Raw genomic sequence first — 15,667 nt, forward strand, 5'->3', positions numbered from 1 at the left:
AAATCTTAGTTAAAACTCTTGAGGGATCTCTTTTCTTAAAATAACCTCGAAAGAATCTTCGGTAAAACAGATACATGCTTCCAAATTTTTCTAGCCCATTTTTATAGTTTACAAATAATACCTTATCTACTTTGAGTTCTGGTAGGTGCAACACACAAGCTACCACAGTACAACAAACTGAGCGATCAGTGGGGGGCAAGCTTCTTAGAAGCATAAACGGTGAGACTTCATGCCATGTCTCAGAAGGGAACAGCCCGTGGAGAAGGGCATGGTGCTTGGTACAGGGGCTGCAACAAGGACCTTAAACAAAGCAACAATTGTGAGGATGGTGCAGGACCCAGCAGTGTTTTATTCAATAGCCACTATGAGTCAGAACTGATCTGATAGCACCTAACAGCAAAATTAAGTAATATATTTAAATATTTCTTCACAGATCATAATATTTTTTCTATTCTCCCTGCTTTAGAAAAGATGTTGGTTTCATTTAGCATAATTTGATCAAATAAAGCCAAAAACTATCTACTAATCCTGCCAAGAGAGTTCAGGGGAACTGAACAGAGTCTCCATGGGTGGAGCTTGAAACGGTACAGATAAACTGAAGGAATTTGATGATGGGTGTCAGAACCCATTCGTCCCATAATTAATGTAGTAAAGGTGGAGAGGAGTCCCCAGGAAGGGCTCACTACCCCAGATGATGAGAACGCTATCAGGTGTGGACCCTTCAATTGTGAACAGAGAGTTCCTCCAACTCATGCCTCACACCACAGACCAGGCACTTAGTGATGGCCAATTCTAACCACTTTGACAGGTCAAGTCAGCCCCAGAGTTTCCTAAGGCACACTAAGACCATTGGGCTAGCTGTCTGTTTCCGTTTGCTTCCTTCCTGTGTGAGTCTGGGTAGCCTAGAGAAAAAAATTCATAGACACTCAAATGTTTGTAAGAGAACTTTATATCAAACAGCAATTGTACATTAAGAAAACATCGCAGCCAAGTCCAGATCAAGTTCATAAGTCCAATATTACCCCATATGTCCATACTGGTCCATAAATTCCTCTTTAGACTCACGCAACCATGCAATGATGCCAAATGCAAGAAGATCATAGGCTGGTGGGTGGAAAGCATCTCAATGCTGGCGTGGGTCGCCACGTGGCTCTGCCAGCTCCAGGGCTCTGGCTCTATCAGCGTATTTCCATGTGACTTGTCAACAGGAATGTCTCGCAGGGAGTGAGTCTATCTGGCTTCCAGTGAGCTATTTATTTCCATTTTGCTTCCGAAATGAGGTCATCAAGCCGTGACCTGATTGACAGGCTAAACTCTACCCCTTCAATCTTAATAGTCTCAGGTTGACACCAGATTATTTAACTACAACACTCCCCCCTTTCCTTTCACAAGCGTTGGTCCCAAGAACACTCCCAATGCACATGCTGCGCACTGCTACTGGAAGAATCCAAACGCCAACAAGAATGACACATTAAAGTGCCTGGGGCCCCTTCACTAAATTAGTGCCTAATCTTCCATGTCTTTGAGTTAGTAGCTCAAAACCAGAAGCTTTCTTGAAAATTACTTAAGTGGCCTATGTTGATGCATAGGGTGGTGCACATGGTGAGCACACTGTTGACCAAAGGTTAGTAGTATTAATCCACCTGGAGGTGCCTCTGAAGAAAGGTCAGTCATACTTCCCAACAGTCACAGTCGCTGAAATCCGTTAGAGCGCAGTTATACTCCGACACACACATGGGGTTCCCATGAGTCTTGTAGTAGGCCTGAAACTGCGAGCACTTCGCTTGTGGAACCCTACATCCATTTTTGAGTCCCCACATAGATGCGGCCTACATTGAATTCTTCCTGCTCATTGACTGGCAAGATAGAAAGCTTTGCTCTCGGGCACACTGTGTTTGAAAGTGAATTACTGTTATTCCCCTAGGCTCCTCAGAGAGGGGCAGCCTTGCCCTCAGGGACTGGCCTGACCATGTCCTTAATGGAAACTGGGGAGCTAGGGTCACATAGTTATGAGCCTTGGTCAGAAGGCTCTGAATCAGTCTTGTAGACTTTTCTAATCTATAATAGTGTACATTCCCAATCTTGGTCCCTTTCCCACCCCGGGCGTCGCTATCTGAAACTGTGATGAATTGATCTGCTGCCAGTGATGATTCTGTGACAGCTTCCTTTGTGCCCCAGGTCCTAGTGAGGAGCTGCCTAACTATAGATATCCGGACACCTTCATGGCCGCGCGCGGATGCTTCCCCTCACGTGAATGATTTCTTTGTTTATATACTGTTTGTTGCTGTCGTTACTCTGTGTTATGGTGTCGGCTCTGAATTACTGTGATCCTGTGACACCCTCACAATTGTTCCTGTGTTTGACCTCATTGTTGCGGCCACTCTATCAATCCATCTTGTCCAGAGCCTTTCTTTTTCAGTCTTTTGACCGCCCCTCCATTAACCAAGCATGAGGTCCTGCTCCAGGAACTGGTCTTTCTTGAACAAATATTCAGAGGAAGGTGGGGACTGCAAAAAAAGAAAAAGAAAAAATATTCAAAGCACGCGAGCCAAAGTCCCCTCATCCTTGCTTCTAGGGCGCGTTCTGGCTAAGACAGAGCGAGTTGTTTGTTCCCTGGCAGTCCACGGTCCTTTCCATATTCTGTACCAGCACCACAGTTCAAATACATCGATTCTTCTTGTTTGTCAAACTTCCACATGCAGATGATGCGACTGAAACTATCACAGCTTGGAGCAGGCACACCTTAGTCTTCAAAGTGACGTCTTTGCTCCTCAACACTTTAAAGAGGTCTTGGAGTGTCGGACTCACCTAATGCAATGTGTCATTCGTTCTCTTGACTGCTGCTTCTCTGAGCATTGACTGTGGATCCAAGCAAGATGACATCCTTGAAAATGTCAATCTCCTCCCTTTATCAAGCTGTTACCTCCTGGTCCAGTTGTGAGGATTTGGGTTTTCTCTACATTGAACTGTAATCCATCCTGAAGGCTGAAATCTTTGATCTTCATCAGTCAGTGCTTCAAGTCCTCCTCACTTTTAGCATGCAAGGTTGTGGCATCTGCATATTACAGGTCAAATAGCCTTCCTCCAATCCCGATGCCTCATTCTTCTTCATATAATCCAGTTTCTCTGATCATTTGCTCAGCACACAGATTGAATAAGTGTGGTGAAAGCATTTAACCCTGATATACACCTTTTCTGATTTTAAACCAGGCAGTGTTCCCTTGTTCTGTTCACACAAATGTCTCTTGTCCATGTACAGGTTCCACATGAGCACAATCAAGTGTTCAATGTACCCATCCTTCAACAGAGAATTCATAGTTTGTTACGGTCCACACAGTTGAACAGCTTTGCATAGTGTATAAAACACAAGTAAACATCTTATTGGTATTTTCTGCTTTGAGCCAAGACCCATAGGATGTTAACAATTACATCCTCGTTTCCAACCTCCTCTTCTGAATCTGGCCGGAACCTCCAGTTGCTCCCTCTCGATGCACTGCTCTAACTGTTGTTGCATGATCTTCAGTACAATTTTACTTGCATGTGATATCAGTGGTGGTGTTGCTGTGAGGTTAGGTGACAGCGAGTCTGCTCTGATCTACAGCAACCCCCTTGGACACAGTCCAGAGGGGAACAGGCCAGCGCACCATTACTGTTGGCTGCTGCGTGCCAGTAAGCGAGAAGTGTGGGGCAGCAGGGAAACAGGTGAATGGGACCCAAAACTGGTTGGCAGAGCAAGAGGAAGGCTTTCGGGTCGATCTGACACTTGAGGAGAGTTGTCCGGCTTGACATTTCCAGAAGGGGAATTGTTTAGATTTTTGTACTATGGGATGTGACACCCAACATGGCCTGACCCTTCAGTGTATGTTGTTAGTTGTTGTTAGATACCATCGAGTCAATTCCAACCTATAATCCCTCTGTGCACAACAGAAAGAAACACTGCCCAGTCCTGTTTCAGCCTCACAATGCTTGGCCCATTGTTGCAGCCACTGTGCCGGTCCATCTTGTTGAAGGCCTTCCTCTTTTTCACTGCCCCTCTGCTTTACCAAGCATGATGTCCTTCTCCAGGGACTGGTCTCTCCTGGCAACATGTCCAACATATGTAAGATGAAGTCTCACCGTCTTTGTCTGTAGGGAGAATGCTGGTCATACTTTTTCCAACACCGATTTGTTTGCCCTCTTGGCCGACTATGGTACTTTCAATATTCTTCTTCGGCACTATTTGAATGTGTTTTTAATTTTCCTTCAGTCTTCCTTATTCAGTGCCCAACTTTCACACGCATTGGGACAATGTGAAATATCATGGCTTGGGTCAGGTGTACCTTAGTCCTCAAACGAGGATTCTCACTTTGCATTACTCTAAAGTGGTCTTGTGCAGCAGATCTACCCAATGCACAGCTTGTTTGAGCTCTTGACTGCTGCTTCCGTGAGCATTGATTGTGGATCCAAGAATGAGGAAACCCTTGAAATTTTCATATTTTTCTTCATTTATCATGATGTTATCTATCGGTCCAGTTGTGAGAATTGTGACTTTTTATACCGTAAGTTGTGATCCATAGTAAAGGCTGCACTCTTTTATCTTCATCAGCAAGTGCTTCAAGTCCTCCTTGCTTTCAGCAAGCCAGGTTGTTGATAAACCTTCTTTCCATCTTGATGCTGCACTCTTCTTTATATAATCCAGCTTCTCTAATTATTTACTCAGCATACAGACTGAATAAGTATGGTTAAGAGTATACAACTTTGATATCCACCTTTCGTAATTTTTAAACCATGCAGTATTCTCTTATTCTATACAAAGTTGATATTGTTTTATAATTTGAAAACTCTTAATAAATGGGTCTTTATAAATTATATTTGAATCTGGGTTCTCTTTTTCTCCAGAATATTCAGAATTGACTCCAAGGTGATTCATTTGGGGTTTTGTTTGTTTTTGATCGGAAGGAATTAAGTCGTTATGTTTTATGACCTATGTTATTGTTGGTTTTAGGTGCCACTGAGTTGTTTCAGACTCACAGCAACACTGTGTGCAACAGGATGAAACCACTCCTGTTCCAGTATCACCCTCACATTTATTTTTATGTTTGAGCCCTTTGGAATTGTCACTATCAATCCATCTCCTGGAGAAACCTCCTCCTTTTCACTGTGCTGCTTTACCAAGGAGGATGTCCTTCTCCAGAGACTGGCCTCCCTGAGAACACGTCCAAAGCACATATCTCGTCATCCTCACTTCTAAAGAGCATTCTGGTTTTACTTCGGCTAACACAGATTTGTTTGTTCTTCTAGTAGTTTTTGGTACGTCAATATCCTTGACCAGCGATAATTCAAATGCATCAATCTATGGTATTCCTTACTCACTTTCTAGCTGTGACATGCATAGGAGGTGATTGACAATCCCATGGCTGAGATCAGGCTTGGGTCAGGCACACCTTAGTCCTCAAAGTGGCATGTGCACTGATACGCTGAAGAGCTCCTTTGCAGTAGATTCAACCAATGCTATCAGTTTGTCTTACTATGATGGCTTGTGAGTTTCTGTGGTGCAGGAAACTGTGTTGCTCATATTGAAAATACTAAAATGTACAGATTTCAGCAGAGCTTTCAGACTAGGAAGAGGTTACAAAGAAGGACTAGGCTATCCACTTAAAACCTTATGGAAGGTAAGAGGATTGGGGGAGGACAAATGAGTGCAGGAGGAGGGAGAGAGCACTAGAACTGACTGTGATGATGTAGATACAACTTTTTAAAAAGCAACTTAACCATGGAAGCATATGATATGTGAATATCATATCAAGAAAACTACTGGGGGGGGGGAGAGAAACAGAAAGAAAGAAAGGTTACCACGGGTGAAGGAGAAAGAGTTGCTGCTTAGGGGCATTATGTTAATGGTGGTGAAATAATTTGGGAAAAGCTATCAATAATGTCTGTACACATGAAGAGTGTAAACAAGGGCACTGAATTATACACGTAGAAGTTGCAGGATTGGAGAATGTTTTGTTGTGTATATTTTTGCCACAATTAGGAAAAAAATTACATGACTAACAATGAGTACAAGTAAGAGTAATGTGTTTTAGATTTGAATATGGTGACAACTGTACAGTTATTCTTGATATGATGGAATTATTGAATTATCTGCCATGTGGATGGAGTGATAATAAATCTTTAAAAACAAAACAAAAACCTATGGGCAGCATCAAAACACTGTCAGACACTGAAAACCTATGAATAGAAGCAGAACACTGTCAGACATAGTGCCAGAAGATGAGCGCCTTGGGTCGGCAAGCTCTCAAAAACTGGCTAAGAAAGAGCCGCCTTCTCCAAGTAGAATCTACCATAATGACATGGATGGCGTAAAGCCTTTGGGAATAAAGTCTCAGGACATTCATTTGTTGGTGGGACATGACTCAAAATGAGGGAGGGGGGAGCAGAAAAGATGAATTAATAATCCAAACTTAGAATTGACAAAGTATGAATCTAAGAAAATTGGAAGTTGTAAAAAATGAAATGGAACATATGCATATTGATATTCTAGGTGTTAGCGAGCTGAAATGGACTGGTATCGACCATTTTGATTCAGAAAATCATATGGTTTACTCTGCCAGGAATAGCGAATTCAAGAGAAATGGGGTTGCATTCCTCATTCGAAAGGACCTTTCAAGCTCTATATCAAAGTACTATGCTACCTGTGCTAAGATTTTGTCTATCCACCTTCAAGGTAATCCAATCATTATGATTACTGAAACTTATGCACCAATCACTAAAGCTAGTGATGAACAAACTAAAGAATGCTACCAACACTTTCAGTCTGAATTTGACCAAGCATTCAATCAAGATGCTTTGATAATTTTTGGCAATTGGAAACAAAGAGGAAGGAACACTACTTGGAAAACATGGTCTTGGTGATAGTTATGAAGCTGGAAATCACATGACAGAATTTGCAAGACCAATGACTTGTTCACATCAAACATAAAGGCACACATGAACTTCTTGAGCTAGAACACACAGAAATCAAATAAACTATATCTGTGGGAAGAGAAGATGGAGAAGCTCAATGTCTGCAGCTAAAACCAGGCCAGGAGTTAACTATGGAACAGACCATCAATTGTTCATATGTAAGTTTAGGTGGAAGCTGAAAATAATTAAAACAAGTCCATAGAGGCAATTGTGACCTTGAGACTTCCACCAGAATTCTGAGAACATCTCAAGAATAGATTTGCTGCATTGAACTCTAATGACAGAAGACCTGATGGGCATCAAAGACAAAAAACAAATCATAGCATTTTGAATGAGGGGGATGGTGGAGTGGGGACCTAGGGCCCATCTGTGGGAAATTGGACACCCCCTTACAGAAGGGCTGCGGGAAGGAGATAAGCCAGTCAGGGTGCAGTGTAGCAATGATGAAACATACAATTTTCCTCTAGTTCTTGAATGCTTCCTGCCCCCTCCCCCCGCCCCGCTATCATGATCCCAATTCTACCTTACAAATCTGGCTAGACCAGAGGATGTACACTGGTACAGATAGGACCTGGAAACACAGGGAATCCGGGACAGATTAATCCTTTAGGACCAGTGGTGAGAGTGGTGATACTGGGAGGGTGGAGGGAAGGTGAGGGAGAAAGGGGAAACAGATTACAAGGATTGATATATAACCTCTTCCCTGGGGGATGGAGAGTGGAGAAGTGGGTGAAGGCACACATCTGACAAAATAATAATAATTTATAAATTATCAAGGTTTGTGGGGGATGGGGAGTGAGAAGGGAGGGGGAAAATGAGGAGCTGCTATCAAGGGCTCAAGTAGAAATAAAATGTTTTGAGAATGATAATGGCAAAGTATGTACAAATGTGCTTGACACAATGGATGGATGGATGACTTGTGATAAGAGTTGTACAAGCCCCCAATAAAATGATTTTTTAAATAAATAAAATTACACTAATACAATTTCAAAAAAAAAGAAGACCTGATGAGCTGTGGGAGGACGTGAAGAACATCACTCATGAAGAAAGCAGAAAAGATCATTGGAAAGACAGCAAAGAAAGAAAAGATTAAAGTAGACATCAGAAGAAACTTTGAAACTTGTTCTTATTGGTAGAGTCACGAAAGCAAACAGACACTATGATTAATTCAAAGAGCTGAAAAGAATATTTCAAAGGGCAGCTCAAGAAGACAAATCTAAATATTATAATGAAATATGCAAAGACCCAGCATTAGAAACCCAAAGGGAAGAACACTTTTTAGCATTTCTTAAATTGAAAGAACTGAAGAAAAAATTTAAGCCTCGAGTGGCAATATTCAAAATTCTATGGGAAAATATTGAATGATGCAGGAAGCATCCAAAGAAGATGGAAAAATACAGAGAGTCACTGCAGCAAAATGAACCAGTCCGCATCCAAATACGTCAAGAAGCAGCATAAGCAAGAACCAATGCTGTTGAAGGAAAAAGTTCAAGCTACACTGAAAGCAGCCAAAAACAAGGCTCCAGGAATCGATGGAAAGCTGATTGAAATGTTGCAACAAGCGATGAAGCACTAAAAGCACTCACTCACCTATGCCAAGATATGTGGAAGCCAGCTACCTGGCCTACTGACTAGAAAAGGTCCCTATTTGTACCCGTTCCAAAGAAAGATGACCCCAAAGAATGCGCAAATTATAGAACATCATTGATATCACATGCAAGTACAAGTTTGCTGAAGATCATCCAACAATAGTTGCACCAGTACATTGACAGGGAGCTGCCAGAGGTTCAGGCCAGATTCAGAAGAGGGCGTGGAACACTGCTGATGTCAGAGAGATCTTGGCTGAAAGCAATGAATACCAAGATGACTACTTGAGTTTGATTGCCTAAGCAAAGGGACTCGACTGTGTGGGCTATTACAAACGACGGCCAGTCTTGAGAACGGGCATCTAGAACACCTAACTACTGTACTCCAGTGGAAACTGTACATGGATCAAGAGGCAACTGTGCAAACAGAAAAAGGGAACACTGCCTATTTTGAAGTCAGGAAAAATGGATATTGGGGTGGTATCTTCTCACTACACTTAGTCAATCTGTATGCTGAGCCATCATGAGAAGCTGGGTTAAATGAAAACTGCAGCACCAGGATTGGGGGAAAATTTTATAACAACCTGGAATATGCAGATGACACAACTTTGCTTGCTGAAAACAAGGACTTGAAGCATTTGCTGATGAAGATCAATGATTGTAGCCTTCAGTGTGGAGTACAAATCAATTTAAAGACCAAAACCTTCACAAATGATAACATCCAATAGATACCATCATGATAACTGAAGATTGAAGTTGTCAAAGATTTCATCTTGCTTGGATTGACAATCAATTGTCATGGAAGCAGCAGTCAGAGATCAGATAACACTTGGCATTGGGTAAATCTGCTGCACCAAAGGGTTGAAAAGCAAGGATGCCACTTTCCGGAAGAAGGTGTGCTTGGCCCAAGCCATAGTATTCTTAATTGCCCTAAATGCATCTGAAAGTTGCATTCAAAGGATATAAGGCCAAAGAAGAATCAAGGAATTTGGTTTATGTTGCTGGAGAAGAATATTGAAAATATCATGAATTGTCAAAGAACAAACTAATGTGTTTTGGAAGAAGTATAACCAGAATGAATGCTCCTTAGAAGCAAGGACGGTGAGACTTCATCTCATGTACTTTGGACATGTTGCCAGGAGACCACTTCCTGGAAAAGGACATCATGCTTGGGCAGTGATAAAGAAGAAGGACTTGGATGAGATGAATCCTACAGAGTGCCTGCAGCAATGAGCTCAGACTCAAGAACAATGATGAGAATGGTGCAGGGCTGGACGCTCTGCTGTACAAAGGGTCACAAAGAGTCAGAACCACTATGAGTCAGGCACCTAGCAACAATGCTGCTTCCATGAGCATTGGCTGTGGGTCCAAATAAAATATTTGACTTTGTTCTTGCCTCCATCTATCACGATGTTGTGTATATTGTGATCTGTCGAGTCTATTAAAATAATGTGTGCTCAGCACTTAGGCTCTGTTATATAGATATCACAGCATTCTAGTCACGAAAAGTGATCTCAGAGCAGTGCAAATCCTCCCCAGTCTGCTCCTTTAAATTGCTTTAACTCCCAGAGATAGGCAGCGTTATTGGCATGTGCTTCACTTTGGTAATGTGGTAGACCTCACCATGGTGGTCCAGCTCACATAGGTAGACCTCAAGATTCTACTGACACTGCAATCCCTTTATGGGTGCAAATTAGTCCTTTAAAAGAAAGTTGAGGCTCCTCACATTTATTTGTATTATTTGGTCAAACATTCCACATCAAGTAAACCTGAAGTGAAAGGTATTCTGTGTTCCCTGGTAGGTGCTCTGTGTTTTCCAGGAACTTCCTTGCAAAGTATAGCAGTCAGGCCCATGAATTATTAATAGCCAAGGGTGATGAAATGCCATGACTACTCTGTTTAGTGTACTATCTTTACTGCTTTAATTTTAGTGAAGATGAATATGTATAAAGACTTTTTGGCTTCAATTGTTATTTAAGACCATTCTCACAGAAGATCTTCTGTTTCTAAATCATGAATTCTATTAATGAAGAATTTCCAAGGGATGTGAGAGGAAATGAAGTATAAATCATTACCATTCTTGGTATTTGCTAGTGATTTCATGTCTTATATTTATAATAGAGCCAATTTTCTAAAGTCACTATCTTTGGGTTCTCCAGAGGATCCGAACTAATGAAGTGTACATAAGTACATAGAGAAATTTACTTCAAGGAAATGGTTCATACAGTTATGAGGAGGAAATGGCTCATACAATTGTGGTGTTCTGGAAAGTCGCAAATCGGTGAAGCAGGTGATAGGCTGACGATCTCTACTCCCTCACATGTTCTGAAATCTGCAAGTCAGGAAGCAACCTGGAGACCTCTGATGGCTCTTGGGGTTGCAGAGGTTGGTGAATCCAAAGTTTGCCTGTCAGGTAGCAGGCTTTCTGAGACTTCTGGCTTACATACACCAAAACAGAGGTTAAGTGATTAGAAGAATGCAAGATTGAAAAATCGTGAACTTTTCCAGAACATCTGTCACTGTGGCAGGCCCTACCCCCAAGGAAACTCCCCTTTCAATTGAGGTATCAGCTCAGAGCAGATCACCAAATGGAAATTGATTACAGTGTCTATTAAACCATTGAGAATCATAACATCAAGTTTACTCACCACCTTCAGGATGTAAGGGATATTCCTTTGCCTGACTGTTCTAATTAATGTTGTTATTGTTAGTTGTCATGAGTTGACCCCCAACCCAGTGACTGATGCCATGCACAATAGAACAAAATTGTCCTGCACCATCCCCATGCTCAGGTACAGATTGAACTGTGAAAGTAAGTCACCAAGCCTTCGGACCTCAGTCTGTCTTAGTCTGGAAGCTCCACTGAAACATGTCTAGCAACCCACAAGCCTCTCCTGACAATTTGGTAGCAGCTGTGCATGACATTCATTGGCCGGGAATCGAGCTCAGGTCTTTGCCATGTTGTTAGGTGCTGGTTCTGACTCAGCAACCCTAAGTGCAACGGAATAAACACTATCTGGTCCTCTGCCATCCGCACATTTGCATGTTGGAGCCTGCTGTTGCAGCCACGGTGTCAATCCATCTTGTTGAGGGTCTTCCCCCCTTTCACTGTCCTTCTACTATGCCCAGCACAATGTCCTTTCCAGGAACTGGTCTCTTCTGAGAACATAGTCAAAGTATAAGTGGCGAAGTCTCTCCATCTTTGCCTCTAAGGAGCATTCTGGCTGTACTTCTTCAAAGACAGATTGTTCTTTTGGCAGTCCATGGTGCGTTCAATATTCTTCACCAGCACCATGATGCAATTTCCTCAGTTCTTCTTCAGTCTTCCCTATTCAATGTCCAATGTTCACGTGTATATGGGGCGACTAGAAATACCATGGTTTGGGTCAGGTTCACCTTAGTCTTCAAAGTGATATTTTTGCAAAAGATACTTGAAAGAACTCTTGTGCAGCAGTGACCTGATGTGGCTCTCCTGACTCGTGAGCATTAATTGTGGATCCAGGCAAGGCAAAATCCTTGACCACCTCCGCCTTTTCTCCATCTATGATGACGTTACCTATTCGTCCAGCTGTGAGGATTTTGGTCTTCTTTGCACTGAGTTGTAATCCATGTTGAAAGCGGTCATCCTTGATCTTCATCAGCAAGTGCTTCGGGTCCTCCTCACTTTCAGCCTGCAACGTGGTGTCATCTGCATATTGGAGGTTGTTAATAAGCTTTCCTTAAATCCTGGTGCCATGTTCTTCTTTGTCCGAGAAAATGAACATTGTTCACAGAAAGTGAGACTTCTACAACTGAATCACTACCGCCTGCTTTCTAATTAAAAGTAGATATAAAATTAAAGCAGAGCATCAGATGAGCATTTAGTGGCTGGCATGCTGCTGGTGGGCCTTAAGAACTGAACAAATATATGTTTGAGGTTCCTTGCTATTTGGTAGCTATGAGACCTTGGGTGAGTAAGTTAGCCTCCCAGTGGCCACATCAGTAAAAGATGGACTACCACATACCATTGTTAAAAAGATTAAATGAGATGTAGCTTTCATGTGGTGAGACTGTCAATAAGAGAATTCTGATTCAGTGACACATGTATTCCATCATAGAATTGCACACCAGACAGTTTTCTTTCTTTTTTAAAAAAATGCTTTTACTGGGGCTTCTTAAACCTCTTATCACGATCCATTCATACTGTGGGTCAAGCACATTTGTACATATGTTGCCATCATCCTTTTCGAAGCATTTTCTTTCTACTTGAACCCTAGATATCAGCTCCTCATTTTCCCCGCTATGTCCTCCATCTCTCATGAACACTTGGTAAATTATGGATTTTTATTTTCATATCTTACATCATCCTCTGTTCACCCGTTACCCACTTTTCTGTTGTTCATCTCCCTGGGAGGGAGTTATATGTTGATCAATGTGATCAGTTCCCCCTTTCTTCCCCCACTTTCCCCTTATCCTCCTGGTATCTCTATTCACATTGTTGGCCCTGAGGAGTTTATCTATCCTGGATTCCCTGTGTTGCAGGTTTTTATCTGTATCAGTACATGTTCTGGTCCAGTCCAATTTGTAAGGTAGAATGAAGGCCATGATAGTTGTGGGGAGGAAGCATTAAAGAACTGGAAGAAAGATGTATGTTTCATACAATTTTCCTCTAGTTCCTAAATGCTTCCTCCCCCCCCCCCCACCCACCCACTATCATGATCCCAATTCTACCTTACAAATCTGGCTAGACCAGAGGATGTACACTGGTACAGATAGAAACTGGAAACACAGGGAATCCGGGGCAGATGATCCCTTCAAGACCGTGAGAGTGGCGATACCAGAGGGTGGGGTAGAGAGGGGGAACCGATTATAAGGATCTACATAAAACCTCCTCCCTGGGGGGTGGACAACAGAAAAGTGCGTGAAGGGAAATGTCAGACAGTGTAAGATATGACAAAATAATAATTTATAAATTATCAGGGGTTCATGAGGGAGGGGGAGGGGGGAGGAAGAAGGGAGGGGGAAAATGAGAAACTGATGCCAGGGGTTTACGTGGAGAGCAAATGTTTTTAGAATGATGAGGGTAATGAATGTACAAATGTACTTTATACAATTGATGTATATATGGATTGTGATAAGAGTTGTATGAGCCCCCAATAAAATGATTAAAAAAATAAGTTGTATGTTTCATCAGTGCTATACTGCACCCTGACTGGTTCGTCTCTTTCTTATGACCCTCTGTAAGGGGATGCCCAATTGTCTACAGATGGGCTTTGAGTCTCCACTCCACTCCCCCCATTCACATTGGTATGAGTTTGTTCTGGGTCTTAGATGCCTCATCCCATCGACACATCATGATCACACATGCTCGTGTGCTTCTCCTATGTGGGTTTTGTTGCTTTTCAGCTAGAAGACTGCTTGTTTATCTTCAAGCCTTTAAGACCCCAGATGCTATATCTCTTTATAGCAGGGCACCATCAGCTTTCTTCACCACATTTGCTTATGCACCCATTCTGTCTTCAGCGATTGTGTAGGGAAGGTGAGCATCACAGAATGCGGACTATTAGAACAAAGTGTCCTTGTGTTGAAGGAGTCCTTGAGTGGAGGCCCAATGTCCATCTGGTACCTTAATTCTTAACATATAAACATAAATACATAGATCTGTTTCCCTATCTTTAGAAATATATTTACATATGTACGTGTCTGTGTTTAGACCTCTATGAATATCCTTTGGCTCCTAGTTCCTCTATTTCCTTTGACTTTCCTCTTGTCCCACTATGATGTTCAGCCTTCATTTGGGTTCAGTAATTCCTCTTGGCTACATTGCCCTTGATTAATCCCCACTAGGCATCCAACGCCCTTCTCTTCATTGATTTTAGTTCACTTGTTGTTCCCTTGTCCCTCGGTTGGTTGACACCAGCCCCCTTCCTTTATTCCACCTCCCCTTCTCCCATGTCCCCTCAGAACCATCAGTCCCATTGTTTTCATCTCTGAATTTTTGATCCCGCCCTTTTTATCTAGTCAGACATGCAGAGACATTAATAAATGCAAAAACCAGGCAAAGCCAAACAAAACAAGGGAAGACAAAACCAACAAAAAACAAAAATAAAATAACAGCAAAAAGAAAGCCAATGACAAAAATGGAAAAGCATATAAATAGTTCCAGGTCAGTTTTCTGATCTTTAGGAGGGTTTTCCAGTGGGGTGGCACACTCTATCCTCAAAGTCTATTTTTGGAATTCCTAGGGGATGTCATTCCTTTCCTCCCCATGCTCCTCTGTTGCACGCCCTTAGTGCTTCACCCCACTGTGATGGGGTCAGATCGGGCACAATTCCCGCACTGTGTCCCAGTGTTGTCCCCTGTGGTGCTATGGTTCTGTGAGGGACAACCAGACGGCTTTCAAAGCTATGACCTTGTAAATTGCCAGCCCCTTCTTCAGAGGTACCTCTGGGTGGATTTGGTTTGTACCACCCAGGGACAGGAACACATGGCGAGGGGTCAGTGCTGAATTAGGATGAGGAGCGCATCCTAATTCAACTCACTAGAGCTGGATTGCTAAGGGCAAATGCTGGCTACACCACTCACCATCTTTACGACTTTGCACAAATTACAAGACCTCTCTATTTCCATGGGCTCATCTGTGAACTAGAGAGAATAGTAATCCCACCCCAGAGAGTTGTTGTACGGTTTACAACATTTTAGCATGTGAATATTACAAGCATGAGTTCATAAACTAACATATGTTTTTGTTTTTTTAAATCATTTTATTGGAGGCTCATACAACTCTTATCACAATCCATCCATCCATCCATTGTGTAAAGCACATTTGCACATTTGTTTCCCTCATCATTCTCAAAACATTTGCTTTCTACTTGAGCCCTTGGTATCAGCTCCTCATTTTCCTCTCCCTCCCCCACTCCACCCCCACTCACGAACCCTTGATAATTTAAAAATTATTATTTTGTCATGTCTTATACTGTCCGATGTCTCTTTTCACCCACTTTTCTGTTGTCCATGCCCCAGGGAGGGGTTATATGTAGATTCGTGTGATCAGTTCTTCCTTTCTACCCCACCTTCCCTTCCCCTCCTGGTCTCGCTACTCTCATTATTGGTCTTGAGGTGTTCATCTGTCCTGGATTCCCTGTGTTTCCTGTTCT

This window comes from Tenrec ecaudatus, chromosome 1 (assembly GCF_050624435.1).
Source record: "Tenrec ecaudatus isolate mTenEca1 chromosome 1, mTenEca1.hap1, whole genome shotgun sequence".
In the NCBI taxonomy this organism is placed as follows: Eukaryota; Metazoa; Chordata; class Mammalia; order Afrosoricida; family Tenrecidae; genus Tenrec; species Tenrec ecaudatus.